Source organism: Sapajus apella, unplaced genomic scaffold, assembly GCF_009761245.1.
Source record: "Sapajus apella isolate SASKATOON/1434 unplaced genomic scaffold, GSC_monkey_1.0 scaffold70, whole genome shotgun sequence".
Lineage (NCBI taxonomy): Eukaryota > Metazoa > Chordata > Mammalia > Primates > Cebidae > Sapajus > Sapajus apella.
The window spans coordinates 4,959,832-4,987,204 of NW_022437010.1; the positions used below are offsets into that span (position 1 = coordinate 4,959,832).

The 27,373-nt window shown below is 41.8% G+C and overlaps 1 long non-coding RNA gene across 1 annotated transcript in view; it reads left to right on the forward strand.

Moving 5' to 3' along the window:
• Positions 1–21,199, forward strand: part of LOC116531318 — a 35,445-nt gene extending 14,246 nt beyond the window's left edge. Inside the window, exons 3-4 of the long non-coding RNA XR_004260363.1 lie at positions 1,879–2,128; positions 20,620–21,199. This is a non-coding gene — a long non-coding RNA (uncharacterized LOC116531318). The remainder of the gene's footprint in view (positions 1–1,878; positions 2,129–20,619) is intronic.
• Positions 21,200–27,373: the final 6,174 nt, after the last annotated feature.

The following is a 27,373-nucleotide window of genomic DNA, read 5'->3' on the forward strand; positions in this document are numbered from 1 at the left end:
CAGCCAATCTCCAAGGTCAAGTCCAAAACAGCAAGAGGCCAGGAGAAAGAGGTCCCGTGAAAGCTCTAGCATGGCCGTCCACCGGAGCAAGGGGGCGCCCTAATGCTGCGTATTCTTGCCTTGAACTTCAGGAACACTGAGTGTGGGGAGAAAGTGTTATTCCCTCCTGCGAATGGCATTTAAGTTCTTTCTCTTTAAGGAAAACATGGAACTAAGTACAGTGCCCTCCAGCAAAAGCTAGGGGTTTGTAGGCAGATGAGCAGGAGGGAGCATTTCAGATGGAGGGAAGGGCACATGCAAAGATCCTGGGGCCTCAAATAACAAGGAAAATCTGTGGAAGGTTGGCATGGGGTTTGGTTGTTGAGTTTTTCAGTTTTTATCTTCAGTTAGGGTCAGCAGACTGAATTCTTTTAAACATTAGAAAAGGAACTTCATTGGTTTTGAAACAGAGAAAAATGGGGCCGGGCACAGTGTCTCACACCTGTAATCCCAGCATGTTGGGAGACCGAGGTGGGCCGATCATTTGAAGTCAGGGGTTCGAGACCAGCCTGACCAACATGGTGAAACCACCTGTCTCTACTAAAAATACAAAAATTAGCCAGGAGGCAGTGGCACACGCCCGTAACCCCAGCTACTTGGGAGGCTGAGGCAGGAGAATCGCTGGAAGGCAGAGGTTGCAGTGAGCTGAGATTGTGCCACTGCACTCCAGTCTGGGTGACAGAGTGAGACCCTGTCTCAAAAAAAGAAAAAAAAAAAAACCAGAAAAAAATTGAAAAGATATACATGACCAGTAATTGGAGATGGATAAAGTCAATTATGGTAGAGCCATGTAATGAAAGAAAATGGAATCATATTATAGGGCTTTATATTTACTTTATTTACATTTTATATTATTTATTTATAGCCATACATTATTTATATTTATAATATTTATTTCTTATTTCTTTACTTATTTTATGAAATAAGAACTGGAAAAACATGGAAATGCATACTCCACAATGTTAACAATGAGTACCTTTGAAATGTGACTCAGTTATTAGTATTATTATTATCATTTTAGAGAAAAGGTCTTGCTGGTTGCCCAGGCTGGAGTACAGTGGCATTATCATAGCTCAAGGCAGCCTTGAACTCCTGGGCTCAAGCAATCCTCCTGCCTCAGCCTCTAAGTAGTTTGGATTATAGATGAAATTATCAACTGCTTGAGTGTTCTTTGTTTTGTGACTTTCCTTGTTTTTCAGTTTTGGGAAGTGGCCATGTACTGCTTGTACTATTAGGAAAAAAAATGACAATAGGTCTTATTTATGAGGCAGAGCTGCACGCTTCTCCAATGAATGGCCATGGATGATCTGTTCATTTTGCCTGCCTTAATCATCAGTCTGGATGATGATACAAACACAAATACCTCTGGCCATCGCTAGTCGTAATGAAATGGATGCAGGAGTTATGATTTGAGGAGGTTCATTTGCTGAATATGCGGCCAATCTCAGCCTTGATTACTCACCATTTTATCGTTTTTTTGGTAAACTTGGTTTTTTAAATTAAAGAAATAGATTTAATTTGAAAATTGAGCTCTAAACAAAGTAGTTTTATCAACTATTTCTAAACATTTTATTGACTATTTCAAAATTGTTAAAAACAACATACTTCATTTTTAAATGTTCTTTGGCAAGAAAGTGGTTTAAATTCTTTCCTTTAACCTCCTTTTATGCGTCTATTTACTTTTATACAGTTCATGAAAGCAATCTAAATGTTTCTGTTTTGTTTGTTTGTTTTGCTGAAAAACATCTTAAAAGTGAAATCTCTAGTAGTAAATCTTGAATAAGTATTTTCCCCTTCTGCCTTTGCTTGCATTTTCTGAATTCATTTCCTTTTTTCCAGAAATTTGGGGAATGCATACAACTTTTGCCTTGCTTTTGAAATGATAACTCTGCATTCGTTCTCAACCATCATTAATCATGCATAGCTGTGCTCATTGAGGCAATGTTTTTGAGAACCGATGGATGAACAAGATCTTATTAGCACTGGTTTCCATGGTTTATCGCTTATGGCCAATGTCACACAGGATTTTCAACCAGGATGGGAACGCCCAGCAGCTGGAAGTCCAGCTGCCAATTCATCAATTTGAGAAGTGAGTCTATTTCCGCCTAAGTTGTTGCATGCAAGGCACAGGGGGTTGCTTCTGTGCCCATAGTGACTTCCTCTACTGTTTTTTTTCCAACTTCCTCCACCCTAGTCATTGCCGTCGTCATCTCAGGCACATCACACACCCAGAGAAGCAATTCAGAAACTACGTGTTGAGTGAGATTTCCTTCAAGAGAATGGCAGTGGGCAGGGGCATAGACGCCCCGCTCCTCATGGCAGTTCTACTGGGACTGGGGCAAACATGAAGAAATCATTTCACCCATCTCTTTACCTCCTCAATCTCCTTTGGAAATAGCATATCCATCCCTCCCAATAAGAAGTGGTGAGGCTGGAGTCAATCCTATGGCAAAATGCTTAGACATGTGAGCAGGACCATACAAGTCCTAGCCTGAAAAAGATACTGTACCTGGAAGCAGGTCAGACAACTAGACGTAAGCAAACTCAAAGGGGGATAGCCCAATGGCGCTGGGATGTTTGTATGATGCTGAATGAGTAGATGAGGGAAAGGCACACCAGGAATGTAAGTTCAGTTCAGCTTCATCATCACTCTGGGAGGTATAGATTCTGGTCTCATTTTCCAGAAGAATTAACTAAGATTCACAGAGACTGAAGAATCCCAATGAACAGGGCAGTTATGGCATGCCTGTTTATTTAAGTGTGTCTGATTTCGAAGCCACACTCTTCATATAACAGAGAGAGGGTGTGCACATGTGTGTGTATGTAGTGCTTGTCCCTGGATAAAGTATTAAATGTGTGCATCCTGATTAGTATTCGTAACTGCCTCAGGGATTGAATAAAAGGGAGTGGAATGGAAGCATGGTTTATAGAGCTGGGGACAGAGTTGAGGAAGTGATAAGGGAAAGTCTAACGCTCATGAACTTGAAATAGCAGGAAGCAGTTTCCAGTCCTAGGCCTGAAGGAAGTGGCAGAGCTCTGGCTGTGGAGACACTGAGACAGGGCCACCATGGAGGCCTGGCAGGGATTGAGTGGGAGGGGGGCGTGCTGGTCCCACCCTGATCTGACCTCTTCCTTCTCCAGTCTCCTGCAGTGCCTCCCTTTCTCTCCAGAAACGAGGGCTAGGGAGCCTGGCTGATGCTGTTTGTCAAAGTGGATGCCTGGGGCCCAGGACAAGGGCAGAGAGCAATCAGGAGGGGCGAACGGAGGACAATAACTAGAATTAGTAGCCTTGGAATCAAGTTAGAATTGCAGAGGGATGAAAGCAATAGTATAATTTAGGAACAAAAAGAAGTCCGAGCAAAGTGGACTTGAGGTCCACAGCCTCACCAGCAGGGAAGAAGAGGCACGTAGTGAGACAGAGCAGGGAAACATCACCAGGGCCACACTAAGTACACTGGAACTACGAAGACGGGATTCAAAATATTCCTGGGCAGAGTGCTGTGTAGCAGAGCAAGGTACTGAGAACTCCTGGGTTGTGTTTTGCCCTGGGTCTTGTACGAGATATGCTTTATCTACTTCTGCTTCCTTCCTGCCCTCCTCCAACCCCTCCGGAAGTAGAGTGGCCTCATTCTTAGTAAGCCCCCATCCCACACCCTGACAACTGCCACCTTCCCTGTGCAGGCAGTCCTCCCTCGCTGTGGCCAGAAATAGCTAAGGGGTCTTAAGAACTTGGATTCTACCCTAGATGGTTGGATGACCTGAGGCCTGAGATTATGCAAACACCATTGCAAAGATTAGGCATGGCGTCCTGATAAAGCCCTGCTTGAGACAAGATGGGAGTAATGCGAACATCCCCGCAGTGATGGGTACCAGAGTGCCAGGTTTTATTAGCAGGTATACCAATCTCAGTCGGATTGTTTCATATTCCGAACTCCATGCTCATTCCACAGGAAGTGCACTCGTTGCAAAATTTAAAACAGGAAGTATGAAGTGCTGGGTTTTCATTCTGGGATGAGAACACAAGTAAGTATCATTGTGCCTCCATGGTTTTATAGGGCAGTAGATTCATCTAGGTAATCTGTTGGCCAACTGTGTTTACTGAACTCCTGCTGCATAAACTACGTGGAGAATTTTGATATATGCATTTGTTTCCTAGGGCAGCTGTAACAAATGACCACACACTGGTGGCTTCAAACAGCAGAAATTTAATCTTCCGTAATTCTGAAGCCGGAAGTCTAAGATCAAGGTGGCAGCAGGGCCACGCTCCCTCCCATGACTCCAGGGAAGGATCCTCCCTTGTCCCTTCCAGCTCCTAGTAGCTTCTATAGCTTTTTGTCTTGTGGCAGCATAACGCCAATCTTTTTTTTAAACTTAGCTTTTATTTTAAGTTCAGGGGCACATGGGCAGGTTGGTTATATAGGTAAACGTGTGCCATGGGGGTTGGTTGTACAGATTGTTTCATCACCCAGGTATTAAGCCTAGTATTCATTAGTAATTTTTCCTGATCCTCTCCCTCCTCCCACCTTCCACCCTCCAATAGGCCCCAGTGTGTGTTGTTCCCCTCCCTCTAAATGCCCATGTATTCTCATCATTGAGCTCCCACTTATAAGTGATAACATGCAGTATTCGGTTTCCTGTTCTTGTGTTAGTTTGTTAAGGATAATGGCCTCCAGCTCCATCCATATTCCTCAAAGGATGGGACGTCATTCTTTTTTATGGCTGCATAGTATTCCATGGTGTATATGCACCAGATTTTCATTATCCAGTCTTCCACTGAGGGGCATTTAGGTTGATTCCATGTCTTTGCTCTTGTGAATGTGATAAACGTAATGTGGAGAAAAGGGAACACTTACACACTGAGTGGGAGTGTAAATTAGTTCAACCATTGTGGAAGACAGTGTGGCAGTTCCTCAAAGACCTAAAAACAGAAATACCATTTCACTCAGCAATCTCATTACTGGATATATGACCAAAGGAATATGAATCATTTTTGTCAGGCCTCCATGTGCAAGCCTGGACCCAGAAGATCTGAAGTCCTGTCTGCCTCTGCTGATCACCACCCCCTTCCCCACTCCCTCCCTCCCCGCCAACCCAGCATTCGCCATTATCCCTGATAGCCCGGCGGAGCTTCCCCTGGACACAAGCTTCCCTTCACTGTAACTGAACTTACGGTAATGTATACTTCTTGTCCCCACCCCGACTACTGTAACTGATCTTACTCTGTAACTTTCCACTGCCCACCCCAAACCTATAAAACCAACTCCTATCCCACTGCCCTTTGCTAACGCCCTTTTCGACCTTAGCCCACCTGTACTCAGGTGAATAAACAGCCACGTTGCTCACACAAAACCTGTTTAGGGGGTCTTTTCATTCAAAGCACGGGTTTTTTTTTAAGTTTTATTAGAAAGACACGTAGCTCCAATCTTTGCCTCTGTTTTTACATGGTCTCCTTTGTGGTCAAGTCTCCCTCTCCTTTCTTGTGTAAGGAGACAAGTTTTTGGTTTTAGGGCCCACCGTAAATCCAGGAAGTTTTATCGTGAGACCCTTAACTAATTACATCTTTGAAGAGCCTATTTCCAAGTAAGGTCACATTCTGAGTGTTGAGTGACCATGTATTTAGGAGATACTATTTTAGCATATTATAACATGATTTAAATCTGGCCCTGCTTTTGGGAACATTAGCATGCATTATTTCCTGAAACATTCTTTCCTTATTCCCACTTTTCCCAGAAAGTTATGTGCAAAGCATGCCTGTGTGTGTGTGTGTGTGTGTGTGTGTGTGTGTGTGTGTGTGTGATTATTCACTTCGGAATAAGCTGAGTGCTGTCTCCACCCCCTCTGTCTTTCCTAAAGTGTCTTATTTCATGGGGAATTTTCATTTTCTTGCTTATACTTTACTGGGTACTATAAATCCAAATGTGCCATTTTGTTTTAATAAAAGAGAAATCTTTCTTGCTTCTAATGTTCAGCCTTCATGCTCCTGCACTCCCCAGGATCTTCTCGGACCTCATTTCATCCAGTGTCTGCAGACACGTCACTGCATCATTCAATTAGAAAAGGAGAACCTTTTTCTTGAGTTGAAAATTGTTTCCATTTTGTGGCCCATTGATTTCTTGTATATTTCATCAGGATGGCCAGGGCAGGAGGTGGGGTTGTGTCCCTCAGATGGAGGGATTTCCTGCCAATGTGCAGAGTAACCACCGTTTCCCACATTCCTGGCCTCCTCCAAAACAGACATTGGACTTACCACTAGATCCAATCTCAAAGCATAGAACATTAACGGCTCCACTCAAAGCTTGTGTGAAAATACTAAAAGAACAGCAATTTATGCCTATGTGAAGCTTTAAATTTACAGTACTTCTGTCCCTTACCTCGGGCCATCTGGAGAGGTGAGATTTGGGGGTCCTTCTCAGACCAATGGCAAGCCCGGTGTTGCCTTCTGGTTGTTTCTGTTAAGAAGGGAAGTAAAGCATAATAGCTACGATGGTGGCTAAAATTTGCTGAGTGCTTTTGATATGCTATGAAGCAGCTTTAAGTAGGTCTTCCTAATCACTTTGTATAACAGCCCTACGAGCTGGTCACAGGCTAATGGATGGGGAACTGAGGCTTCTGGAGGTTAAGTGCCTTTGCATCTTAATGGTTTCTGATAACATTTATTTCTGTATTTTTTCCTTTCCCCTATGTCAGTCAGGGTCCCCATGGGAAACCATGGCCCATTCACCTTTAGGTAACTCAAGCAGGGGTTATTTTCAAAAGTGCTATTTGCTGAGGTGCAGGAGAGTGGAGAGGAGCCACAGAAATGATGCAGGTAGTTAGGATGAATAGCGTCAGAGCTGCTGCCAATGCCGGGCCCCAACGACAAAGAGTGGAAATGATTACTGGAACCTGGAAGGGAAGGATTGGGTAGAGGACACCACCTGGTGAGAGCAGTGACCTTCTGTTAGCAAGCAAGCCAGCCTGAGGTGACCTCAGAAGGATAGTGGATACTCTGACCTTGCTCTTTTCACATAAACTATCAAAGAGTTTCAGAAGGTACCTCTAGGGAGGGTAGCCAACTCGTCCTGGTTCATTCAGGACTTTCTCAGCTTTAATACCAAAAAGCCCCATGTCCCAAGAACCTCCTTAGTCTCAGGTAAATCAGAATAGTTGTTTACACTAGCTCTAGGATTCTGAGCCACGGGGGCAAGGGCTGGGGTTCCTCCCTGGGTACCTGGATAGAGGCATGGTGGGCTTGTGGAAGATGACTGTACCCACCCATCCACTCCGTCATTCGTTCATTAGATCAACAAGTATTTATTGAGCACTTACTATAGGCCAGATACCAGTCTAGCTATTGGGCATTCTGCAGTCCTACTTAGCAGAGAGTGAGGAAGGCAGATAATAAACAAGGTCCTACTTAGCAGAGAGTGAGGAAGACAGATAATCAACAAGAAAATATATAGCTATGTGAAACAATTTGAAATAGCCATACATGCTATGAAGAAGAAAGTGGGGTTCTCCAGGTACAGACTGAAGGCTGCAACTCTGTGGACATGTTTCCCTTTGGTCAGAGCAGTCTCTCTGAGGAGATGCCTGCAAGCACAGCCCCGAATGAGGGAGCCTACCTCATTCCAGAATATGGGCTGGCTGTGACTACGTGTGGGAGCTCATTCACGCACTCTCATCTTTTGTGGCTTCCCTTCGGCCTCCAAAGATTGTCTCTTCTCTCTGTGCCCTTCTCTCCTTAAATTCCAAAGACAGCATTCTTTTGCTTTGCTCTGCCAGAATGAATAGTCTCTGTAAGAGGCAATGTTTGAAGCTGCTACCCGTCATTTACATCGTTGAGCTATCCGCTAGTCTAGAGGCAGTGTGGAGAGAGGTTGGTGTTTCTGCCTGTGGTTGTGGGGAATGATGGTGGATGGGGCCACGAGGGGAGGAAGCAAGAGGAAAGAAGACTTGGGAAGGCCAAGGCCGGAGAAGACAGACTCTCATCTCTAAATTTTACTGAGGAGGATTGCAAATACTTCTCCTTAAAGAGCTCATTGTAGCTTCTGGGTTCTGCCTCTTCTATGTGAAGTCAGACCCAGGAGACAGAAGGCTTTCAGTGGCGGGAGGAAGGCCAGGCAAGGCTGAGAGAGCTAGAGTGCCTTGCACACTGCCTCCTACGTAATGAGCATTACTAACCTTTTCTTGGGAGCATTCATATTGGACCCCAATGCTATCATTTCTACCATTCTATATTATACAAAAAGATATAGCGAGCTGAACTGAAGCCCAGAGATTCCCAGAAATGTCATAGTGTTTGTAAGAAAATATATATTTAACTTCATTCAAAAGGGGAATAAAAAGCCCATGTTTCATCTCAAGATTCTCCTCTTAGTTCAATAACCATGAAGCCAATATGCCACTATTGAACTTCCTTTGCCTCTGGAATTTAAAGGAACATAAAAAGCACTAATTGACGGCTTGTTCTTTGACCACAGGAAACCACTTGTCATTATCCATTAATAGCTGCTTTTCAAGAATATTTTCCTTGTCTCCCTTAGGAAGAAATAGATGACAAAGCAAAACTAAAAAGCTATTTGTTATATTCCTGTCAGAGAAGCTAAACTAAATATTCCTGGGTAGCCACATACTTGTACGTGACATACATTCATTGTGCTTGCAAATTGTTTGTTTGTTTATGGTTCCTTGGTTTTGCTTTGCAACCAAGATACATTACCAGAGTACCTAGACTGAGTTGTTCTTCAGGGAGTTGTGCTCACGGTAAAGTCAAAACCCATGGTCTGCAGGATTTGGTTATGCCGTATATGTATATTTCAATGCTTGGAGGAGAGACACAACTTTTAAACTAATGGATTTCCTTTGTTTTTGAACATTTTCTCTCAAAGAACACCAATTCCTGATAAACTAATTTAACATAAAGAAAAAGTTGAGTCTGACAGCTTGTTCTCAACTTACTGATGTAAACTGAGGACAAGGTGCCAGTCTTGATTTGGAGTTTTCAGCTTCTTGTCAGTCTGTGTTATGGCCTTAAGACCTCTATCTAGAGAGAAATTGACAAAAAAAATTCCGAGAATACTATTTTTCTAAAGAAAAATCTCTCATAGAGCCTCATATTGCCTCCTTATTTCCCTAGTGCTCAGCAGAACATTCCCTCAGAAGTGGATTTTCAGCCATAATGGCTGTTTTCCTAGGCGAATTAAAGATGCCTCCTGTTTCCAAAGAAAGGTGGAATCTAACAGTTCACTTAATTTGGGTAGTTTTAGGAATACCCAAATTGGTATTTGAATACCAATATTTGGGTTAGACACCTTAGAACCTTCTGTTTTGGTGGAGGTTATAGGGTGGTTAGTATGGTAAAAACGTACACCTGGGTTTGTTCCTTGATCTAAGAATCTTCAGGTGTAGGGCTAGGAGTCTGCATATTTAACAAGATCAGCACTTGAACTTTATGCTCTTCAATCTTGAGAACCTTTGCTTTAAACTAAACCACCGCCCATGAGAGAATTTAGCATATTTTCTTCATCTGAAATCCTGACAAATGGAAAGGATTATACAAGTTTGCCGTCATTCTTTAAGCTCACATGGAAAGTAGAAGGCAGGCGGTTGACAACAGGCATGATTGAGAGTCTACCTGGCATGTAGGAGAGTTTAACACACATCTATTAAGTAACTGTTGTTTTCTTTTTTGCTACATATTAAATGGAAAGTGATAGTAAGTAACTTTCCTATAGCAAGCACTGGGCTAGGCAATGGAGAAGTACAGATGAATGAGACATGGTCCTTGCCTGCAAGAAGCTTACACATCATATAGAAGGCAATTAACTCTTGTATAACACGGTGGATGCAAAGCTGGAGTCCTGCATAGAGGTCGTGGAGAAGAAAATGAAGGACATATTTCCAACTTCTTAATTAGGATACACCTAACATACAGTGAAATGCTTATGTCTTTAAGTTCATGGCTAAGTGCATTTTTACATAGGTATTCACCCATTATAACCACCACATAGATCAAGATACAGATCATTTTCAGAACGTTAGAAGGCTCTTTCATGCCCCTCCACCACCAGTAATGCCCCCCAAATGTAGGTACTCTTCCGACCTCCGTCATCAGGGATTAGTTTGGACTGTTTTAAAACTTCATGTAAATTGAGTCATCGAGTATGTATTCCTTTCATCTGGATTAGTTCATTCAACATTATGCTGTAAGATTTTATTCATTTTCCTGTTTGTAGTCTTCCTTCTTTTTTCTGTAGTCTTCCAGTGTGTAAATAAACTACAATTTATTTATTCTACCACTGATGGTCATTTGGGTTGTTTCCAGTTTGGGGCCATTATGAATAAAGCTAACTTTGGACTTGCCTTTGGTGTGCATAAACACTCAAATCTAAGGGCTTTATTCCTGTAAGTGAAACTGCTGGGTCACAGTGTACATATGTTTATGTTCAGACAAATTTGCCAACAGTTATCCAGAGTGGCATTGCATTTTCCACTCTCAGCAGCAGCATAGAAGGGTCTTGGTTGTTCTGTGTCTTCACCATTTTGTGTTCTCAGTCTTTCTAATCTTGGTCGTGTGTGTGTGTGTGTGTGTGTGTGTGTGTGTGGTGGGGTGAGGACACTTAAAATATGCTCTTTTATCAAATTCAAATAAATAATACAATATTTCTAGGTATAGTCAATCTGATATACTTTAGGTACCCAGAATGTATTGTCTTATAGCTGAAACTTTGTAGCCTTTAACTAACATCTCCCATTTCTCCAAGCCCCAGCCCTTTGCAACCAGGAGCTCTCTTTGTTTCTCTGAGTTAGACTTTTTAAAATTCCATGTGTAAGGGAGATCATATAGTATTCATCTTCCTGTGTCTGTCTTATTTCACCTAGCTTGATGTTCTCCATGCTCATCCATGTTGTCGCAGATGGCAGAATCTTTCTTTCTCTTTATGGCAGAATCATATCTCTGTGTGTGTTGGGGGGTGGTGGGAGGGTGTGTGTGTATCACATTTTCTTTTATCCATATGTTCATTGATGGCACGTACTTTGTTTCTATCTTGTCTGTTGTGAATAATACTGCAATAAACATGGGAGTGCAGACATCTCTTTGACATACTAATTTCATTTTCTTTGGATATATGTTCAGAAGTGGGATGGATGGATTATACAGCAGTTCTATTTTTTATTTTTTTTTATGGAATCTCCATTATGTTTTCCATAATGGCTTTACCAATTTTAATGCCACCCAATAGTGTACAGGGTTTCCTTTTCTCTACACCCTGGCCAACACTTATCATCTCTTATGTTTTTGATAGTAACCATCTTAATAGTTGTGAAGAACTATATCATTGTAGTTTTTATTTGCAGTTTTCTGAGGAGTAGTGATCTTAACCACCTTTTCATATACCTGTTTACTATTTGTATGTCTTCTTTAGAAAAATGTCTGTTCAGCTCCTTTGCCCATTTTATAGTTAGGTTTTTTCTTTCCTTCTTTCTTTCTTTTCCTTCCTTCCTTCCTTCCTTCCTTCCTTCCTTCCTTCCTTCCTTCCTTCCTTCCCTCCTTCCTCCCTCTCTCTTCTTTTCTTTCTCTTTCTCTCTCTCTCTCTTTCTTTCTTTTTCCTTCCTTCCTTCCTTTCCTTTTCATGTAAGTTTTTAAAGTGTATTTTGGATATTAACCCTTTATCAGCTATATGGCTTGCAAATACTTTCTCTCATTCTGTAGGCTGCCTTTCCTTTTTCTTGATTGTTTTCTTTGCTGTGCGGCAGCTTTTTATTTTGATGTCGTCCCACTTGTTTATTTTTTATTTTGTCGCCTATGCTTTTGGCATCATCTTCAAAAATCATTGCCAAGGCCAATGTCAGGAAACTTTTTCTTTACATTTTCTTCTAGAAGTTTTATAGTTTTAGATCTTATATTTAGGTCTTAAATCTATTTTGAGTTAATTTTTGTATATTGTAAAACCCAGGGGTCCAATTTTATTCTACTTTGTTTAGGTATCCAGTTTCCTCAACCTCATTTATTGAAAAAAAACCATCTTTTCCTCATTATTGATTCTTGGTGCCCTGGTCAAAGATTAGTTGATCATATATGCCTGGGTTTATTTCTGGACTCTTTATTCCGTTCCACTGGTGTGCCTGTTTTTGTACCAATATCATGCAGTTGTGATTACTATAGCTTTGTCAAATGGTTTGAGTTTAGGGAATGAACACAGCCTGACTTGTTGGCATGCAGTCCTAACTCTTCTGTCACACAATCCCAGCTTCCTTGACTTAAAAAAAAAACCCATCATGGTGTCAGGGAATTCCTTAGCCTTCTTTACATGAGTATTTCCCTCTATTAAGAGGGAAAATGAATAAATCCTTGTTTTGGATCCCATAAATGCAAATTGCTTATAAAGTTGAATAATGTACAATCCTTTGTTTCGGATGTCTGTTTCCTTAGCCTGTACTCAAGACCTGGGTGACAAATGTAACCACATGGAGCCATGCCCTCCCTTCTCGGCACCGGACTGAGCTGTCTGCAGCCCCACCCACGCCAAATGTCATCTCTCTCCTCCTCACTGGCTGCCTACTAGGTCCCGCCAGCATGTACTCTTCCCTCGCTGGCTTTTTAACTTTGCGGTGACCACCACTGCTTCTTTTGGCAGAGACCCCCTCAAGTGCTCCCAGCGCTATTGTGGCAGTTGGAAGACATTTTCCCTTCACATAACAGCCAGCTAGGCATGCTTCAGGCTTTCAGTGACCAGTACTCTTTTGGAGGGTTCCTAATAGGTTGAGGGTTGGAGTCTCCCTTGCCAAGAAACTTGGAATGTGTTTACCCAAGACCAGACTGTAAGATATTTGAGTTACTTGGGACATTCTAAGGAAAATATTTCCTCCTAGAAAAATGGTTGTCATGGCCTTTGAATACTTTCCTAAAGTGATATCTCTCTGAGAGTCTCCTACTCATCCCTACTGACATGTCTGATGGCTTTCTCGTTTCTGTCATTATGCTTTCTCCAACATTGCTGTAGGCTGCAATTCAGCCCAGGCAGAAAAGATGAGTCACAAAAGAACCCATCAAAACCAGTTACCAGTATCCATTATTTCCATATGAATGAAACACTTCTTGGCCACTCGTCTTGGAGGGTACTGGTAAACAAAGAGCTGAGACACAGCTCTTCTTACTGAATATCTTTCTTTTGCACATTCATGAGGAAATAAACTCCCAAGCTCTTTTCTTCTCTTCTCTTTTATTTGTATGAGTGGAATTGTGACAACGCATTGTTTTCTGAAAGGCTAATTTTCTTTTCTTTTTTTTTTTTTTTTTTTTTTGTGACGGAGTTTTGCTCTTGTTACCCAGGCTGGAGTGCAATGGCGCGATCTTGGCTCACTGCAACCTCCGCCTCCTGGGTTCAGGCAATTCTCCTGCCTCAGCCTCCTGAGTAGCTGGGACTACAGGCACGCGCCACCATGCCCAGCTAATTTTTTGTATTTTTAGTAGAGACGGGGTTTCACCGTGTTGACCAGGTTGGTCTCGATCTCTTGACCTCGTGATCCACCCGCCTCGGCCTCCCAAAGTGCTGGGATTACAGGCTTGAGCCACCGCGGCTAATTTTCTAATGCCAAGCAAGTGGAGTGTTCCCCAATGCATCCTGGTACTGGTAGTCTCAGAGAGCCCTGTGCTAAGTGCTCACTGTTTTGCTCATTCTCTCAGCAATCAAACTGGTGTGTCAGATGTGACAAGAGCATCCAACATGGAAGAAAGGACAGTAATTGCTTTGCTGAAGGAAAAAAAATGGACTTGTCTTTTGTGGATTGTTTGGACGCTGGAAGCTGTGAAACCGCACCTTCCAGTTCATTTCCCTGGATAATTGATGTTTTCTTCCTTTGAAAAAAAGATAAAAATTATTTGTTTCCTTTTCCACTGTGGGAAGATGGGATTCCACCCACAACATGCTTCTTCATCACAGAAGTTGATAGTAATGATTAAGTCTGGGAAATATCCCAATCAAACGTCACATGCCACCAAACAGCAAGAGCTGAAGGCTTTTGGTCACTGTGTTGGCTACTGCTGGCTCTGAATCTCCCTTATGAGCTGATGTGAAGCCTGTCAGCAGATTTGGACATTGAGTCTTTTCAAAATCTCCTTAAAATAGATGTTTCTAAAACCCAGGAGACTTTTCCATCTGTCTCCTTTGCAGAATTCATGTTGGGGAGGAGCAAATAATACAGCCTTTCAGAGTCTAAGAATCACATTTTGAATATTCTCTGTTTAATAACACATAGACTTGACTTTCCCAGTGAATTTATTATCTACTGTTCATTTGTTAAGGAAAATATAATCTTTGGGTTTCTGCTTCACTGGAACCGAAATCATGAAGATGTTGCTCTGCAAGTATTATACTTTGTAAGAGAATCATTGCTTGAGAAGATTTCAAAAAAATTAAGAAAATATTTTAACTAATTGCAAATAGAATTTCAGTTTGGTTTGGGGCTCTGAGTTTATAAATTTTGAGTAGGTTCTAAAATTAGCCATGCGGTACTCCCAAGCCGGTTTGGGAGGGAAAAATAAATAAATGAAGAAAAGAAAAGAAAATGTTGAGATAGCCTCTTGGTTCTCTTCGGAGCTTTCTGAGTATCCTGGTCACTTTCTAGGCCATCAGCGGTCAAAGGCGATTGGCTCCTGTAGTATCATATGGAACATTTCCTTTCAGAATGTAGTTTCTTTATAATACTGCAAGACACACTGTCATCATTGGCTTGAGAAGACAGCACACTTGAAAGAACTTTGGCTGAAGAATTAATTTCTTTACCCCTTCCCATAGAATGGTAAGTTTATAAACCCCTCTAGCCCAACTCAGATACTTAGTTTTGCCCACCGTTATAATCTGAAAATATTTAGTTTAGTTTTCTCTTCAATGAACTCCAAGATCTTGCCAATGTTGGTCTGTTTTATTTAGTTCAATTTTAAGACATATGTAGCTGGCGCAGCTGATTTAACCAGACAAATGAAGTGCTTTTCTTAGAATTGAACGCACACTCGAACACACGCTCTAAAATCTGAAGATCTTCTCACTTCCATTCAAAACACAAATAATCAGCCAAGCAAAACGATCCTCTTTAGCCAATTAAGAATCCAAACTCCTGTTATCCAGTAAGTGGAAAGCACACCCTGGGACAGAATACTGGTGGCCCTCTTCTCCGGGTGAGCAATAGAACATTCACCCTGAGTCACCAAGCTGAACTGTGCATTTCACATCTTGCAAGTCTTGATTAAATTGTTTAACTAGTCATGAGTGGCAGTTCCTGAAAATGCTGCCAAGGGGCCTGGCATTGTAGGAATTTGCTGTACCTCTTTGTGGATATGTAGATGGCCGCAATCTAACATGGCTTCACCAAGCTAGTCTGCAGCTAGGCTTTGCTATCGGCAGTCATCTGCACTGTGGTTCTAGAAACCCAAAGGGACTCAGAGAGTACTTCTACATGGAGTGGCTATAGCTTTAGCTGTCCTGGAAAAATGGGTTGATTCGGACTCTATGCACATGCAGGCAGCGTACTTTATTTCTTTTCTAACTCTGTAAGGTTCCCAGGTCTCTCTGCTTTAGGAATGCACTGAATTTCAGAGCACCGTTTAGCCATTTTCTCCTCTGAGATCTTTTTTCTTGCAACTTGGGTTCAGTACAGCTCCCCAACATCATTAACTAATGTGTGTATTGTAACTGTTGGTTGATATCTGCCTCTCTTGGTAGAATGTGTTCTTAGTGTCTTGAGCTCCCGATTCAGGGCTTCACGCATAATTTTGCTGAATGAATTATTGCGAGCTTGACAGATGGTCATGCCATGAAGTGTGGGTCTCAGCAGCCTTTTGCCTCATGAAATTAGCCCTTGCCTGGCAGTGGGATGCCATGCTGCTTGTCCATGAAGCCTGGCTTAAGTATATTCTCCTCTGAGCCCTGAAACACTGATGCCCTTGAGCAGAAGCACAGAGAGTTTGTTCTTGGAAGCAGCTACAGCCTGAAGTCCTAGGGACAGTCTAGTCAGCTCCTGGTCTTTTGTGGCTAACTTTGGACCATCAGCTCAAGGACAGAGAAGCATCTTCCCCTCTGCGGCAATGGGGACCAAGTAGGTCTCTGTTCTCTGGGTCATTAGGAAAGTGGGAGTATGCATTCTATTTTCAGCTAGCCAGCCCTGGAAATCAAAAGATATGTAGATGAAGAGTCAAACTCTGTAAAATATTTTAAGAGATTTATTCTGAGCCAAATACGAGCGACCGTGGACTGTGACACAACCCTCAGGAGGTCCTGAGAACATGCAACCAAGGTGGTTAGAGTACGGCTTGATTTTATAGGCTTTAGGGAGGCATGAGACATCAATCAAATACATTTAAGGAATATATTGGTTTGTTCCAGAAATGCAGGACAACTTGATGCAGTGGGGGCTTCCAGGCTACAAGTAAATTTAAACATTTTCCGTTTGACAATTGGTTGAGTTTGTCTAAAGACCTGGGATTGATAGAAAGGAAAGACCGTGGAGACCAAGCTTCCTTTGAAGTCTTATAGTGGCTGCCCTTAGAGATAATAGATGCCAAATGCTTCCTATCCAGATCTTTAAAAAGTGCTAGACTCTTAGGCCATCTCTTTAGGATTGGGAGGGCCTGGAAGAAGAATATCTAGCTAAGTTAAGAGAGATTCTTTACAGATGCAAATTTTCCCTGACAAAGGATGGCCTGCAGAGCCATTTCAAGATATGGCAAAGAAACATGTTTGGGGGAAAATATTTTGATTTTCTTCCTTGTCTTGGAATGTTATACCAGAGTCAGGTTGGAAAATAAGTCATGATATACAGGTTAAATAAAGCCCATCTGATGAGAATTTATGGTTTGTAGAGCAGGACTCCCCAGAGTCCTTAGATAGGAATTTGGGCAAGATAAAAAAAATCAGAGCTTAGTCCTCAGGTGGGAATATTTGTTTTACACTTGGTAATAAATTTCAGACTGGCTGTGGTGAGGCAATCTGACTAGCCCAGATTTTGTGCTCTGTGTCCTAACTCAGAGCCACAAAACTGTCCCGCTCACTAACAGACACTGTGTGGTTATAAACACAGACAGAAGCCTTTTTATGTAAGGAAATGGGAAGTACGGGGTTGTGTTACAAAGGTTTGGGTGTAGACAAAAACTTTTCTGATTCCCCGAACTGGAGGGCAGTTTGTCCTTTAAAGCAAGTAGATTCTCATTTCACCCTTTGTTCAGAGGGAAAGCTACTTCTTTGGGTATCAATTTAGGTCAATTTAATTTCTATTTGTTTGACCCACAGCTTAGATTTATTTTCCTTCTTTTGGGATTCCATCATTTATAACTGAAGAGATAAGCTTAATCTAAAGCCTTGCAAAGTGAGGTCAATGATACTAAGTCCCAAGATTCCTAGTGGGATTGTCTCAGAAACCAAGAAGGAAGGGGCTTCAAACTTTTCCCTTAGAAAGACATTTTCTTTTTTTTTTTTCTTTTCTATTTTATTTTATTTTATTTTTTTCAATTTATTTATTTTATTGCATTTTAGGTTTTGGTGTACATGTGAAGAACATGCAAGATTGTTGCATAGGTACACACGTGGCAGTGTGATTTGCTGCCTTCCTCCCCATCACCCATATCTGGCATCTCTCCCCTTGCTATCTCTCCCCAGCTCCCCACCCTCCACCGTCCCTCCCCTATTTCCCCCCAACTGACCCCAGTGTGTAGCGCTCCCCTCCCTGTGTCCATGTGTTCTCATTGTTCAATACCCGCCTATGAGTGAGAAGATGCGGTGTTTGATCTTCTGCTCTGCTGCCAGTTTGCTGAGAATGATGGTTTCCAGGTTCATCCATGTCCCTACAAAGGACACAAACTCATAGTTTTTGATGGCTGGATAATATTCCATGGTGTATATGTGCCACATTTTCAAACCCCTTATTTAATCTCTCTGTGGCCTCCACTTCTCCATTCATTTGTTTATGCTGTGCACTTATTTAGCTCAGCTGCCTATTCATTTATTCAACAGACATTTGCATAGCATACATCAATGTCATACCTAGAATTTAGCAGATTGAAAAACAAGACAAATCAGTGGTCTCAGAATTTAATAACAAATGTCAGTGCTTCCAGGAGAGAGCATCTAGCATATCCTGCCTTGGTTTTAGATCTCTGATATAAAGGCCAAGGTTAGAATTGACCACCCCCCCACCCCCACTTTGTCCTCTCAGTCCTTCCATAAGAATACTGCTTCTACTTTACATTTTCCATATTCATAATTCCTTTTCCAATTATGAAAGTAATCTGTTTATGATGTAAATTGAAAAATACAAAAAGGTTTAAAAAAGGGAGAAAAAAATTATTCTAAAAGAGTTGCTGTGAACATTTTTATGTAATTTCTCTCTTTTCTGTTGTTTAAAAATCTAGTCAAGAATATTTTACATAGACCACCTTATTTTCCAGTTTTCACTTAATGTTATAACATAACGATTTCCTTTTTTTACTCTAAACTATCTACATTATTTTAATGGAGATACATTCTTCATTCTTCATTCTACAGGTATAACCTTATTCACTTTGGTAATCTCCTTTTGTTTGAGAGTATCTTTTCCCTTGCTTTTGTAAGCTTTTCGCTTATAAGCAATGCTGCCATAGTGTTTTTGTGGATGGAAGCTTTATACAGTTCAGATTTTTTTTTTTTTAAGAAGAATTCCCCAGAGTGTAATTACTGGATAAAACATGAATGGATGTTCTCAAAGCTATTGACTTGGATTGTCAAATTACTTTCCAAAGGTTTTTTGCTATCTGCATTTCTTCTCATGTTTCAGGATGTCTAGTTTAGCTGTGTCCATCCTGAAGGAGGTAGGATGCATGGGTAATCACCCTGGTTCACAACTAGGTTGCTCAACTGAAGTGCTTGCTCTGCCATTTACTTCATTATCTCAGACACCTCACTTAATCTCTCTGTGTCTCTGTTCTCCCTTTGAAGAATGAAGATAAAAATAGTACCTCCTCACAGTGAGAATGAAATGAATTAATATATGTGAAGAGATTAGAATTTGCCTGACACATGGTAAGTACTGTTTTAATATTAGTTGTTATTACCCCATCTACTACTGTGGATAAGACTGAGGCGAAAGATGACCAATGAAAACAAAGTGTCCTACACCAGGGTATGGTGACTTGAATAGTGTCCCCCAAATTTCATGTCCACTGGGAATTTCAGAATGTGACTTTAGTGAAAACAGAGACTTTACACATGTCATCAAGTTAAGAGGTGGTCATACGGAGTCAGGGTGGACCCGATTCCAATGGCTTGTGTCCCCACAAGAAGAGGAGGGAATACACAGAGATAGAGGAGAAGGCCCTGTGAAGATTGTGAAGATAGAGGCAGAGACTGCAGTTATGCTTCCACAGTCCGAGGAATGCCTGCAGCTACCAGCAGCTGGAGAGGCAAGGAAGGATTCTCAGAACCACCAGCAGGAGTACGGCTCCACTGCACCTTGATTTCTGACCTCCAGCCTCCAGACCTGTAGGAGAACAGATTTCTGTTGTTTAAAGCCATCACATTTGTGTAATTTGTTATGGCAGTCCTAGGACAGGGATACACAGGGTAAATCCAAAGTTTCCATCATTAGGGAGTGTACACAGTTATTTACATGAAATTGGCATGTCATAGCTGTGAAAGGAAAATAATCAGAGCCCCCAAATCACTAAGCCAAAGGGAAAAGTCAAGCTGGGAACTGCCAAATGCCTCCCATTCTATGTAACATCGCTACAAAAATAAAAAATGCTACACACCTCCCTCACAATTTGCTCACAAGGAAATTCCTTGTGGATAAAGGACAGAACTCAAAGTCATTCACCTGCTCGCATGAGACAAATGAATATAATCAAAGCAATAATGCAACTGTTTGTCACTTATTTACCTGTGACCTGAAGCCCCTTCCTACTTTGAGTTGTCCTGACTTTCCAGATCAAATCAATGTACATCTTACATATGTTGATTAATGTCTCATGCCTCCCTAAAATGTATCAAATCAAGCTTTGCACTGACCACCTTGGGCACGCGTTGTCAGGACTTTCTGAGGCTGTGCCACAGGCGTGCCCTTAATCTTGTCAAAATAAACTTTCTAAGTTGACTGACACCTGTTTCAGTTATTTTGGTTTCACATGGCCAAGCAGAATTGACATCATTTCAGGTCACTAGGGATTCTAAACAGAGCTGTAGGCCGGCATGGCAGGGTGATCTTCCTGGGTGACATCAGCAAGCGGACAGACCCAGGGCACCTGTCATTCTTCACTCCTCCCGCACCCCTTCTGCTCCAACCAGGTTCCCAAGAGCTTCTGGATGGATCTTTGTTCTAACTGGCCATTGATAACCTGGGCTCATTTCCACGTCCCCTCTATGCTAGACTGTAATGATGATTGATGCAGGTAGCAAACGGTCTAGAGTCGCCTCGCAGCCTTATTATTGCAGATACAATTACCACCAGGCTGAGCTTGCTGCTATAGTATCTGATAATGGACTCTAATTTGCCAGTGGGGTTTGTGCTCCTTTGTTCCCAGACAGAGATCCATTTCTAAACTAGAGAGTAATTCATAAATATTTTTCTCTCCAGTCATGAGGCAAGGCCAGATTTAATTGCACAGTGAAAGGCAGTTCTACCCAGGAGCCACTGCAGGCGGCTGTGCTCTGCTAGGGCAGAGCCTACTCTACTGATCCAGTCTGTTCATTTTGCAGAAAAGCCCCCTGAGGCCCAGAGAGGTAACGTGACTTGTCCTAGGTCACACAGTGAGTTATCTAGGTCTTTACACTCTAACACTGCCTCCCTTGCTCCCTGAGCCGGAGAGTAAAGTAGCAAAGAACCGTGTGTTCTAAGCAGCCCTTTGGACTTGAGCCACATTGACCTCTGCTTATTTGTATTTTTTTCTTTAGGAATTATATATTTTTAAAGTAGCATATTTGTTGTTTCTATTTTGTAAAGAAGCTCATGGATGAGAATTTGGAAAATATAGAAAAATTTAAGAAAAAATAACCATAAAACAATAGCTTCAAGTTAGCATTTTTTATTCACTTACAATTATTTTATGTATATGTGCACATTGTTAATTTGTATTTTGGATAAAATTGAGGTTATATTATATGTGCAGTATTACATTCTGTTTTTCCATTTATTGCAATTTATTTTCTCACATCATTAAATGCCATGTTGTATCCTCAAAAACGTTTGTATAATATCATATTATACAGATTAAGTTATTTAAACATTTTTTCTATTGTCATTTAAGTGGTTTTGTAATTTTGCAATTATAAATAACATTGTTGTGTTATTTAGGCATACGTATTTATGATTGTCTCTGATTATTTCTTTATAATAAATACTTACCTGTAGAAGTTGATGTCAAAGAGTGTGAATTTTTAAAGAGTCTTAAATAATACATATTGCTAAGTTACATGGTTTCTTATCAGAGTAAAAATGGAATGTTGGAACTGAAGTCAGAAAAACTGGACTTGAATCTCAAGTTTATTCTTACTAGCTGTACGACCACAACCAAATTCTTTTTTTCCCTTCACCTGATGTGTAAACGAATAATAACTACCTGATCAGATTATTATGAAAATATTAGGTTGCTGCAAAAGTAATTGAGAAGTAATTGCAGTTACTGCCATTGAAACTAATGGCAAAAACCGCAATTACTTTTGCACCAACCTAATGAAAGGAAATAAGTATTAAAATGCTTACACAATGACTAACATGCAGCAGACACTCAGCAAATATTTATTGGTTTTGTTTTGAACTTTTGCCATCAGTGAGAAAGAAGCCAAACATTGGAATTATCTAGAAAAAGGCCAGGGACTTTTATTTTCCAAGCAGGCGATTATTGGTGTGGGGAAGATAGGTAAAAGCTGTTCGCAGTTACTAATATAATAATGAAAACAAAGGCCAGCTTATAATAGCCCAAAGGACAGTCTCTGATTTGGCATTTTGATGATACCAATCTCTTCCTATGGAGGGAAGTCAAACTGCCATCAGAAAGTTAGGATTTACCTAATGCAACAGCCAACTGCAGACAAGTTTGATATGGCTGTAAGCTCTCCTTGGAGGAGAAAGAGGAGAGGATGGTTGTGCATGAGACCAAGAAAATGAAGCTCTAACTCTGCATCTTTCCCTGCATCCTCAGGTTCCCAAAAGCAAACAGGAGGTTGGGAAGAGGAAACCTGGAGGAAGTAAGCTAAAACCAGTCAAACATGGGCCTTGAAGCAGCTGGACATGGGTGCAAATCCAAGCTCTGACCCTCGCGAGCTATGTGACCTTGGGCAAGCCACTAGATCTTGACCTGTCTTGGTTTTCTGCTCCATAAAAGGATGCTAATGTAGGCTACTCAGCAATGTTTTTTAATTAGGCTAAAAGGAAATGAATATGAAATAGAAAGTGGCCAATACATGGTAAGCAGTATTACTATTCTTTATGTAATATTGATTAATCTACTATTTTCATAATAAAATGGGAACCATAAAAATAACTTTTCCATGTCTTGATGTTATGGGGATTGTTGACAAAAGGATGTGAAAGTATCACGTCATCTGTGCAGTGCTGCAAACGAGTCGAGATTGGAAGGGAAGGGGCTCACCCCTGAGCGTGGGGAAACAAAGGGTAGCAGCTGCTAGAGGGTCTGGGACCTGGGCTTCCTCCTGTGACTCCCTCATTGCCTTAGGTCTGCAGTTTGCTCACCACTTCCTTCAGCATTGCCCTCTGGTCAGTGCTTCCTGAGTGCCAAGATTATTCAAATGTTTAGTGTGGCAAAATCATGCATGTCAGGATTTAAGCACCTCCTACAGAGACAGTTTGGGATCATCAACGCTTGTTTCCCAGCAAGGCCTGTGGCGTCTGTGGTCTCCTTCCAAGGCGAAGGCCTAATCATAGGAGTCAGAGAGCTTTGTGGAGAAGGGCGAGTGGGTGGTGCTTCCACCAACAGGCCCTGAACCTCCAACACCAGAATGGCCTCCTTCTGGCATCTTGCTGGTTACATATCCATCTGAGAGGATCTGAAATGTCAGGCCCACCCCCCGCCACCTGACACATGCATCCCTTCTCTCAAAAGTTCACCCTCTGCAGTCGTCATCAGGTGTGTATCAGATTGTGGCCAAGGCAGAAAATCTATGGAAAGCCCAATACCATCGGTGACATGATTTTGAGCCATTTAAGTTAAATGCAGTGAAAGATTTTCATGAACCTGTGGAGTTAGGCAGGATTCCCGACAGAAAGATCTGTAGTCTTAAAGCCATCTTCTGCATTTGACTTACATGTAAGTTCTATATAATACTCAAGCCAAACCCAAATGAACTCAACTCATTATTATTTGTAATAGAAATTAGGAATGCTGCATTTTAGACTTTTTATCCTGTGACCCACAGTTTCAAAAGATGCCAACAAAAGATGATTTCATCAAAGTTATTGTTGACTTGGGAGAACACATCTGTCCTGTCTCCTTTTGCCCTCCAAACGCTCGCATTGTTGGGACACATCAATTCAGTCAAAAAGACTCATTCGAAGCAGGGCAACATCTCAGTATTGTGGATCTGTGAACAAGTTTTGAGTCTTTCCGTGAGAGAGTTTGCGAGCATAGAATAAGAGGGTGATTGGCCATTGCAGCAGAGCCTGGAGGTTAAAGCCTCACCTCTATCCCTGTTCTGCCAGGAAGCCCACGTTTCCTATGTGGAGCCAATTGAAACATCATATGCTGTTTGGCATCTGCACACTGAATGGCTGAACGTGAATCGGCAATGTTGTGCAACTTTCAGAAAAACCAAAGCATGTCCATGGGAGAACTAACAGGAATGAAGAATTTACCAGCCCAAGAGAGGTTCTCATTATTTCCAAATTAGCCAAAACTCACCAGCATGTTCTGTTGTCCTCTGGATATCACATAGCAGTGTCGTAGGAATTATACGGGGCCCAGGAAATGAAGGTCAGATGAAGTCAGAGGAAAAAAGGGTCACGAGGAAAAAGCCAAGGCTTTGAACAACTAGACTGAAAAAAGAAAGCACTGAAGAGAGACGAACACGATTTTTGGTATAAAAAAGGCATTCATGGTGATAAAATGGGCCCCATCTCCATTGAGGAAAATAAGAGGTGAGGAAGATGGAGCCACAGCACAGAATACTAAGGTTAGATTTAAAGGAAGAACTGTCACTGTTCTTGAGTGTTACTGAATTAGCTCTTCAGGAGCAGGAAACAGGTTGAGTACTAGAATAAATGCAGCCTGTAGACACTGATGTTGCCGGGTAAGAAGGTTACCTGCAGAGCTACTGCATAAATCACTGTGAAACTTCCTTCATGGGGGTCTTTAAAATGAGATAACTGCTTTGAGGTGAGAGACTGAGGGTAGGCCTTACTACCTGCTTGCACTATTTTCAAGACCTTAAAATGGAATATCCACATGTGTTTGTGGGCCCCTGAGGTTTTTAAACTGTTGTGTTTCATGTCTTTGCTAATCATTTCTAGTTTCAATAGTAAGGGTTTCCTCTATTTTGAATGCCAGGAAACAAGTTATTTCCATCCTGGTAGTCACTGGAGCTTTGTAAGATGTTTATTCTTTTGTGGGGTTGGGGAGAGGATGGACACCTGAGCGTGAACCTGAGAAACCTGTACGTGGGTTTTTCTGGAGCTCCTCACTGTAACGTGACATTGTCCCTAAAGCCAGCTCCATGTGATTTTGCTACTCACATATGCAGCAATTACCATGTGGCCTTAGCTGACCGTGTCAGGTGCAGTGTTATTTGGGGCCGTTGACCAGAAGTAGGTCTGACCGAGATGCTTTGCGTTACAAGCAATGGAAGCAAAATCTGACATGAGCAGGAAAGATGGTTCCATTCTCACTTATAAAACAAGCAGGGGCCATGCTTGATAGAGAAAGGGGGAGAAACATGCAGGCCAGTGAGAAAACCGGGAAAGGGTGATGCTCCCACAGTGAACAATGAGCACATAGGTGTCAAGTGACTACAGCCAAGTGCAAGGCAGTGCGAGGCTAGGGACGAGTCAGCGCAATAGAGGCAATGGCAATCAAATGTCAACTACTACCCTCTAAGCCGTGTGGGCAAAGGAGTCCTAATATTAAGGAGATTCGGAGCAAGCTGTTTGGTGTTCTAAGGTGAGGCAGAGAAACCCAGGTGCCTGTAGACAGGGCCTAGATGACGATGTTGCTTGGGTGTCTGAAGTGAGTGATTCATCAGGGAGCTACAGCTGTTTACAGCTGACCCGTGTGTTAAATATTCATCACCCAGAAAAGGGAAATGTGTTCCAGTGCCCCCACGCAAAGCCAAGGCTTTTCTGTTTGATTAGAAGATAAGTTAAAAAAAAAATAAGGCGACACATTTTCTTTCTCTTAAGTTCCCTGGGAATCTTTCAGTAAGTTGAGGTTACTTGCAGGGTTTAAATAAGTAAAAAAAAATCCTGTTTATTTGACATCACCTTTGTCAAAGTGTGTGTGTAGGAGGAGGTGGAGGTGGGAGCAAGGCAGAAGTCAATTCTGATGCAACAGAACTGGGATAACTTTCCCAGGGCACTGCGGTTTCTCATGACTCTCTGGTACTTATGTAGAAACAGCTATGGAGGCAATTGAGCCATTTGCTGACTGGTCTATCTGGCAGGCCCACAGGGGATTTCATGTTTATTAGTAGATGACAGGTGGAATACCATTATAAGTGACCATAAAATATAGTCAAGACCAGATGGTTGCCTTTTTGGGTTGATCTGAGAAATACAGAGGAAAGTCTACATTCTGTACCTGAAATATTTCTCACTGATGAACTATTCCATTTAGGCTACTTCTTCAGTTCCTTTACAATAATTTTTCAGTGATAGACTGGGCATAGTGGCTCATGCCTATAATCCCAGCACTTTGGGGGACTGAGGCCAGAAGATTGTTTGAGCCTAGGAGTTCGAGATCAGTCTGGGCAACATGGTGAGACCCTGTCTCTACAAAAAATAAAAATAAATATACAGCCAGTCATGATGGTACATGCCTGTAGTCCCAGCTGCTCGGGAGGACTAAGTGGGGAGGATGGTTTGAGGCAGGGAGGTCGAGGCTGCAGTGAGCTGTGATTGCACCATTGTACTCCAGAGCCTGGGTGACAGAGTCGGACCCTGTCTCAAATAAATAATAATAATTAGTCAGTGATAATATAAAACATGTATGTATGACTTTGAAGCATATATATATATATATATATGTAATATTTCTTTGAATTAGATATTGTTATCTCCAAACAATCTAAGAAAGCTTAAGTTATTGGCTTGGAGTCATATAGATGAGAAGTGGTGGAGATGAGGTTGTTAATGGAGACTTTCCTAATTCTAAGTTCTCTTACATTTATTCTACACCCTAGCCAAGAAGAAATTTAAAAGAGGCAAGATAAGGATGCTAAATCAGCAGGTATTGGAGAACAAAGTTCCCGAGGAGTAGAGGCAGCAAAAGCCAAAGGCAGACTTAGCCTCTTTAGCTGTTTTTGTCTCCCTCCCAGCTTTGCACAGTGGGCTGGGGTCATAACTCTGTTGCTTGGAAGAGTAGCGTTCATCCATTGTACGATTTTATTGAGCATCTACTTTGTACCAATCCCTGTTCTTATCACTGAGGATAGATTGAGGAGTAAGACACAACATTTCTTCCTGCATGAAGCTTTGGTTTTGGGGAGGTAAGGGTCACCAAGACTTATGGCTTAACTTCTTGTGGCTAACTTCTATCAATCACCAGTGACTTCTTTACTAAATTGTCAAGACTGAATAGTAAAGTCGTTACAAGGATGGGTTGGAATACCCACTTTTCCACTCAATTTTCTGTGTGGTAAATGGTGACATAAAAACAATTAGCTTGGGCAGGCGCGGTGGCTCACGCCTGTAATCCCAGCACTTTGGGAGACCAAGGTGGGCAGATCATGAGGTCAGGAGACTGAGTCCATCCTGGCTAACACAGTGAAACCCCATTTCTACTAAAAATACAAAAATTAGCTGGGTGTGGTGGCACACGCCTATAGTCCCAGCTACTTGGGAGGCTGAGGCAGGAGAATCCAGGAAGCTGAGGTTGCTGTGAGCTGAGATTGTGCCACTGCACTCCAGCCTGGGCAACAGAGCGAGAGCGAGACTTCATCTAAAAAAGAAAAAAGTTAAAAAAAATGAAAACTAATTTGTTGGGAGAATTAAATAGGATAATGTAAGTAATGTGTTCAGCACAGTTCCTGACATACAGTGAGTGCATACCTAACACTGTCATCATATTACTTTAATATATGATGCCCATACCAGTAGCAGCAGGTTTTCCCCAGCCAATGGAGCTGAATTCAGTTGCCAAATTGTCCAAAACAAAGACTAACAG